Raw genomic sequence first — 7,169 nt, forward strand, 5'->3', positions numbered from 1 at the left:
TGCTGTTCAATATCTAAATGCTCATCCATCAGTTAGTTGCCTTCATTCCTTAGTATTATTTGCCCTAACACTGATAGTGCTTTTAATCTTCTGAGTGTTTTGCTATCCCTATGCTTGAACCACTGAGGCCAAGATCCCCCCTTGCCCTATGCAGATACGGGGGCATGCCCCCCCCGTGCCCTCCCAAGGTGTGTGCAGTAGCAGGAGCCACCATCCCCTTACAACCTGGCCCCCAGAAGAGCTGTGGCTCTATCCCATGCTCTGCCCTGGCTCCCACTGCTGCGCACACCCTGAGAGGGCATGGGGAGGAAGGGAGACCCCTAGATCTGTGTGTGGGGTGGGCTGCAGCTGCAGGCTGGAGCTAGCACTGGACTGTTTTTGATAGGGGCTGAGCCAGGCTGCACTCAGGGTGGGTGGTGACGCTGGGAGAGGGGCTTGGGGGGGGGCTACAGCAAATTTTGGGGTGGCTGCAGCACCTCCTGTTGCCCCCTCCCAGCACCACTGATGCCCACCCTGAGCACAGCCCAGCCCAGCCCAGCCCCTGCCAGGAACAGCCCAGTGCAGCCCCAGCCCGCAGCAGCATCCTGCCCTGCCCCATGAAGATCTGGGGGCCACATGCCCCCCATGCCCTCTTGGGGTGCATGCAGAGGTGGGGGCCACCCCCTGCATGGCTCAGTCCGACGCCCTGCCCCAAGTGGGCAGCCCCTGCCCCAACCCTGCTCCCTCCTGCACTGCTGGGACCTCAATCTGCCCCCTCCCCTGGCCCCTTCCCTCACAACGTACCAGCCAGACCCAGCTGTTCTCCTGGCTGCCTGTGTGCTGTGCGGCAGCTGTGTGCATGCACTGCATTTATTGGCCACATTAGGTCTGACTACCCCCTAGGACCTTTTTAAGTACCCCTAGGAGTATGTGTACTCCCGGTTGACAACCACTTCTCTAGGGTGCCTTGAGCTCCTTTCAAGGATGTTGTAGGGTGCCACGCACTGTTCAATGTGCAAACATGATTCACAAGATAAACCCAGAGATTTGAAATTGGAATCCATAGTATTAAAAACATTCTGACCTGTTGCGGTCTTTCTGAGTTCTTTGCAAGAGAAGAATTCTTTGTTACATTTATGTAGTCAAAAAATGAGCAAAAACTAAGAGCTGGCATTTTCCAAGTGCCTTTAGTTTAAGAAGGTAGGCGATGAGTCTGAAAAGGATAAGGACCGCTGACCCAGGGACATGTTTCTGTTGGCACTGGAAAGTACATCCTGCCCACTTGCTCCTATTCTGCACATGCCAAGGCAGGCAACGTAGTTGTCTTAGAGCAGGGGTTGACAATCTTTTAGCAACTGTGGCTGAATTAATGCATCTTGATCTGAAAGCTGAATTAATTATCTGACTTAATCTGATCTGAATCTTGATCACTGCTTGTGATCTGGCAACTGTCAGTACTTGCCCCCACCACTGAATTGCTGCCATTGTCCTGGCTTCATGTGCTGGACAGAATTGGTTTGTTGGTTGCTGACCCTTGCCTTAGAGAGTAGCTCGGCATATACTAATAAGCACGTTGGAGGTAGAGACCCTGACTGCAGTGCTGGGGCATGCACTTAAACTTCTTCTAAGGTGGCTGTGGTGCTTCATTTCTAGGATTTAGCACAAGTGGGTAGGGCAAATGCAGTGTTCCCTGGCATGGCACAGGATTTACATACACACTAAATGTAGGGCTGGGGTGCATGCTCTCTAATGCTACTGTGTTGCCTCCTTCCTGAGTGTTGGTACATGTGAAGAGTAGGCAGGGTCTGCTTTAAAGTGACACTTCCAGACCTGACACAGAGGCAGTGTAGATCTGCCCTAACAGGTGATCAGTAAGGATTCTGGTCTGCCCAACTCCCATTATATTCAAGACATCAGAAGGTACTGAATGTATTTGTATATTGGAACAAGCAGCATCTAAAGAGCCCATTCAAGAGTCAGGACCATATAATACCAGACACTGTATAAACATGTTGGAAAGGGCCCATCCCTATGCTAAAGAATTCTCTGATGTGCTGAGCTGGCTGTAGGAACAGTAGACATCCTGTACACCTGTAAACTTAAATATTCCATTTTTCACCAGTATGTGTATATATATACTAGTTCTTATGAACTGCTGAAGCTCTTCTATTTAACTGTAGAAGAGTCATGCTTTTCTCATTTCCAGCTTAAGATTGGCTCTTTAGATTCTGCTGCATGGCTCTTTTTTATAACAAAGAAAAATGTGGGAACTGCTAAGCAATACTGTACACAGACATTTACTGTACATGGGATCTGCTGAAAAGTGCCGTTCTTCAGTGAAGAGTCTCTTCTGCAAGGAAATGAATAAGGCAATGTGTCATAATGAAGGGTTCTTTAACCACCCAAGTAATCTCCCACCTACAAGGCTTTTGCTTCGTAATCTCTGTTGCACGCTAAAGTCCTGAGACCACTTCTCTCTAGTCTAGAGAAGGTTTTTTAAAAGGTAACCAAGGTTTTTGTGAGTCTTGTGAAAGGCTAGTTATTCTACATGCACCTCACTGCAAGAGGCAGCCTTTATAAAAATAGCTAGTCTAAGAGTCATACAACAACATGCTGCTTGAATGGGGTTTGTCTGGGCCACTGCCAGAGGAATTGCTCACAAATAGCTGTGTGCTGTCCTCTAAAATGTGGAATGTGGTGCAGTATGGTCATGTTTGTAAAGCACATTGTACTCCTTGAAGGAAAAAGGCTATGTAAGTGCAACATGATACTGAAAACTAGAAGACAAAGAGCTCCTCAAGTTAACAGTAGTCTAAGCAACCATCATTTGCTCCATGATACAGAAAGAGCACAGTGAGTGATGCTGGGTGGGTGCATATGTCTGTCTGTGTTGCACCCTATCATAAAAACTACTGGGAGAGGTTCTAAGGCCTATCTTCTGCAGAAGGGTCAAACTTGAAAGTAATGGCACCTTCTAGCTATAGAGCTGATGGATAAAATGCTTTCCTTACACAAGGGACTGATCTTGTGACTCAAGGGACATATGTGTCAACACATTTTATGTTGGATTTTGACAAATTCTTCACATTCTTTAATTTTTGCTGATTTCTGTAACTGTGCCTGCTAGCTCAGCTACTGGATAGGTTTTGTTTAGGAGGTTTGCTACAGCATGCTTTAGTTTTCTGATATTAGTTGTCAGATGTAGCTGACTAGGATACAGTTAGAGGGCATTTTTGCTAGAGGCTATCAGGCAACTGTTGTATAACATGTGGTGCCTTTGCCACTTGGAAAGACCAGATCTAAGCATGAGCAAATAATGCACTTCTGCAACTGATTTGGTTCATCAGTAGTAAGTATAGTGCCCTGTCTAACCAAAAGAGGATGTAGCCAGTGAGAATAGCAAGAAACTGCCTGGGGGTGGGTGGGAACTTTCCTGATGGTGGGAAATGCAAGACTGTTAAGTCATACCTGCATTCCTTGGCAGCAATGCGCAAGGTCAGCAGGACAGGCAGCGGAGCAAACTCTACAGTATTGATTATGCAGGTGTTACTGAAAACAGAATTCAGCTCACAGTGTTTAAGCCCAAACAATGGGGTACACAACATGTGCTCTACAAAGAAATAAAGAAGGGAAGGATGTGGACTATGTGACGAACTCTACTGCAGCATCATATAAGATCAAGCCTATCAAGTGTGGGCAGCCATACAGAAGCAGGCAGAAACACCTGTCTGTATCAAGTGTACTATTGTGTCCATGTGCTGTACAAAACGTGGATGATACTAGGAAACAACATGGATTCCAGTGCCTTCCAAATAGCTGTTTACTAGCTATATTCAAATGCACAGAGCCCTAGCTATCTAATGTCTTATTGCTCTGCTAGAATGTGGTGGCCTCCAGAGTAGAAATCAAGGAAACTGGCTAGAGGTATCTCAAATTTATTTAAGGGGATAAATTCCCCTATTTAAAGGGATATATTCATATTCACGTTTCCCAAGAACATCTGAAGGAAAAAGTCCTAATAAGGTAATTCAGCATTTGTGCAAATGGACACAAAAAGGTGGATTATAAACATATTTGATGGTAAATAGAATATCTTACTCAATACCGTACTTGCTTTGCTCTTGCTCCCTTTAAAGGGACAGAGTTTGCAGAACCCATGTAAATTCCTTCTTTCAATAGATGGCACAAGCTCCAGCAGTCTGGAAACTATTTCCACAAAAAGAGGAAACATTTTAGAATGAACAGATGATGGTAATCTGGTGAGGCTGAAAATGCTGCTACTAGAAGCAAAGAGATTGCTGAGAGAAATGTACAACAAATGTAACAGAATGTTGCCACCTTTGCAGCTTTCTGGAGTCTGCCAGTGAACTTGAAGTTACGGAAAGGTCAAGGCATAGTATTAGACATTTTTCAGCAACTCTATGGGAAAGTAAGCAAATAAACCAAAATATTTTGGAGCAAAAATGGGAGTAGTTACGGTATGTTCCTGAAATATGTGCATCTTAATGCAGTAGGACAATGCAAATGATTTTCTTTGGAGTGTTAAATCGATGTAAATGGATCTGTTTCTGTCTGGTATAAGGCCACATGACTGACTGCTGGGCTTCTGTTTCAGCTGCATAGCTGTGGTTGCAGTTTCAGATCACTCAGTGAGTGGAGATCTAATCAAGCTGACCCTCACGCATGAGAAAATATGGCCCTCTGTGTACGTGAGAAGGCAGTACTCCCTAAGCAAAAAACGATGGAAGCATTCCAACGCACAGATTTAATATCTCCCTTCAGCTGTTGTGATTGCAAGCCAAGGCGAACCCCCTGGCAGACAGAAACAGAACTTCCAAGTGAACACATTCACACAGTCACAACCTGTTCAGCTGAGAAAATGACCGTGTGCCCTTCCCCATCATTCACAAAAAAGTCATCATTGTGAGTACTACGTTGCATTCTTTTGTACTTCAATGACAATTGGTAAAATTAGGTGACATTCTCTTTAAGTTTATGGGAAATGGCAATTTTTTCCTTTGTTCAACCACCTGCTTGCCCTCCTTATCTGGTATGTATGTTTCTATTTTTTCTAATATTTCCATCTAAATAAATAATAGCCCTTATGCATTGAATCTGAGCCAGTCCCACTATTAAATAAGTTGGTTAAAAGTGCTAGATTATGCTTACTCTACCCAAATAGAGCATGTGTGAGAAGATTTTGAAGTGATAAAAAGGAAACATAGATCAAAGGACTGGTTTGTCTGAATTGCACATTAATGCAGGCTTATACAGGTAATTTCTTAGAAGAATATCCAGACTCACACTTTCATTTCAGATATGAAAATCTATCTTAAAATATCAACAATTACAATTGTAAAACAATGCAAAATATTAAAATAACAAAGGTAACCTCAGATGTGAAAATTACACTTATGCACAATGTAATTTTTTTGCCTCATCCTGGTATAATTTCTGCATGTGCTTTAAGGTAAACCATGTCAAGAATTGAACATAAGTAAGAAACATGAAATTAATGTCTGAAGTTAAGGATGTGAGTCTTTGCAGGTTCTGGTTTTAAAGTATTACCTATTATAATGCAATAAAAAAACTGTAACACCATGTGTTCCTTCTTAACATGAGTTCATAGGCTGTACAAAGCCTTTTGTATTATTATTCCTCTGTCCTCTTCCGTAGTCTCAACTGAACTTAATTTTTGCTGTGTAGTGCAAACTGGAAGATGGGATGGAGTGTACTCCTAACAAGTTTGCAGATGACATCAGGCTGGGAGGAGTAATAGATATGCTGGGAGGTGGGGCTAGGATTCAGAGAGATCTAGACAACTTAGAGAATTGGATCAAAAGAAAACACATGAAGTTCACTAAGGACAAGTGGAAAGTCCTGCACTTAGGACCGAACAATCCCATGCACCAGTACTGACTGGGGACTGACTGGCTAAGCAGCAGGTTTGCAGAAAAGGACCTGGCAGTTACAGTGGATGTTAAGCTGAATATGAGCCAACAGTGTGCTCTTGTTGCAAAGAAGGCTAACACCTGGGGTGGGGGTGCGAAACGGGCCCTATTCAATTTGGAGTTGGATTCAGCATGAATCGGGGACAGTGATTCAATTAGTTGATTTGGATCACTGTCCCCCATTCAATTTGGCTGAATCCGAATCTGAAGATTCAGTGCTGATTCAGAGAATCAGTGATTCAGACATAGACATAGCTTTATTTGTTTTTTCTACATACCTCGACATACCAGGCGCAGGTCATGAATGCTGTGATACTAGGGCAGATGGAGTGCCCCACAGGAGTGCAGGGGGCCCCTGTGTGCTCAGCAGCGAGCCCAGAAGTGGACCAGAAGTACTTTGAGTCCACTTCTGGGTCTGCTGGGGAGTGTGCTGGGGGGGTGCCCCTATGGCTCAGCAGTCAGCCATGTGGGGACCCTGGTTGCCCCACCAGACCCAGAAGGCACCAGTCACTGAGCTGAGGGAGGTGGGGGCCCCCCCCCCCCGCACTCTCCCCAGTGGACTCACTGGAAGTGCTTCTGATCCACTTCTGGGTCTGCTGACAAGTGTGCAGGGGAGCCCCCACACTCCATGTGCCCCAGCATCGTAGCATTCATGAGCCACCTGCTACCAGGAGGTATGTAGAAAAAATATTTAAAGCTGTGTCTATGTCCAAATCACTGAATCTCTCTGAATCGATTCAGAGGGTTCCGATTCGATTTGGAGAGGTTAAAGGGTCTCCTGATTCAATTCAGATTTTGAGATTTGGCCACCAATGAAGGAGGATGAAGCTAGACTTCTCAGTGGTGGCAAATGGCAGAACAAAGAGCAATGGTCTCAATTTGCAGCAAGGAAAGTTTAGGTTAGATATCAGGAGAAACATTCTCACCAGGAGATAGTAGAGCACTGGAACAGGTTACCCAGAGAGGCTGTGAAATCTCTATCCTTGGAGGTTTTTGAGACCTGTGTAGACAAGGCCGTGAGTGGGATGATATAGTTGGGATGATCCTGCTTTGAGTGGGGGGGGGAGGGAATAGAGTAGTTGACCTCCTGATGTCCCTTCCCACTCTAATTTTCTATGGTTCTATGATTCTGTGTACCATTAATTTATTATCATTTCCCTCAGCATTTAGTCTGGTGTCCTATCTTCTGTTTGGCTTCATTGATTCAGAACAGGGCCCAAAATAGACCTTGACCAGTCC

At 44.8% G+C, this 7,169-nt stretch overlaps 1 long non-coding RNA gene across 1 annotated transcript; it reads right to left on the bottom strand.

Moving 5' to 3' along the window:
• Window positions 1–2,262: 2,262 nt before the first annotated feature.
• Window positions 2,263–4,180, bottom strand: LOC109301850. Its single transcript, XR_002098646.1, has 2 exons — window positions 4,078–4,180; window positions 2,263–2,329 (listed from the first exon to the last, which is right to left on the bottom strand). It is a non-coding gene; the product is annotated as an uncharacterized LOC109301850 (long non-coding RNA).
• Window positions 4,181–7,169: the final 2,989 nt, after the last annotated feature.

Source organism: Gavialis gangeticus, unplaced genomic scaffold (genome assembly GCF_001723915.1).
Source record: "Gavialis gangeticus isolate Ggan-Ray unplaced genomic scaffold, GavGan_comp1, whole genome shotgun sequence".
Classification (NCBI taxonomy): domain Eukaryota; kingdom Metazoa; phylum Chordata; order Crocodylia; family Gavialidae; genus Gavialis; species Gavialis gangeticus.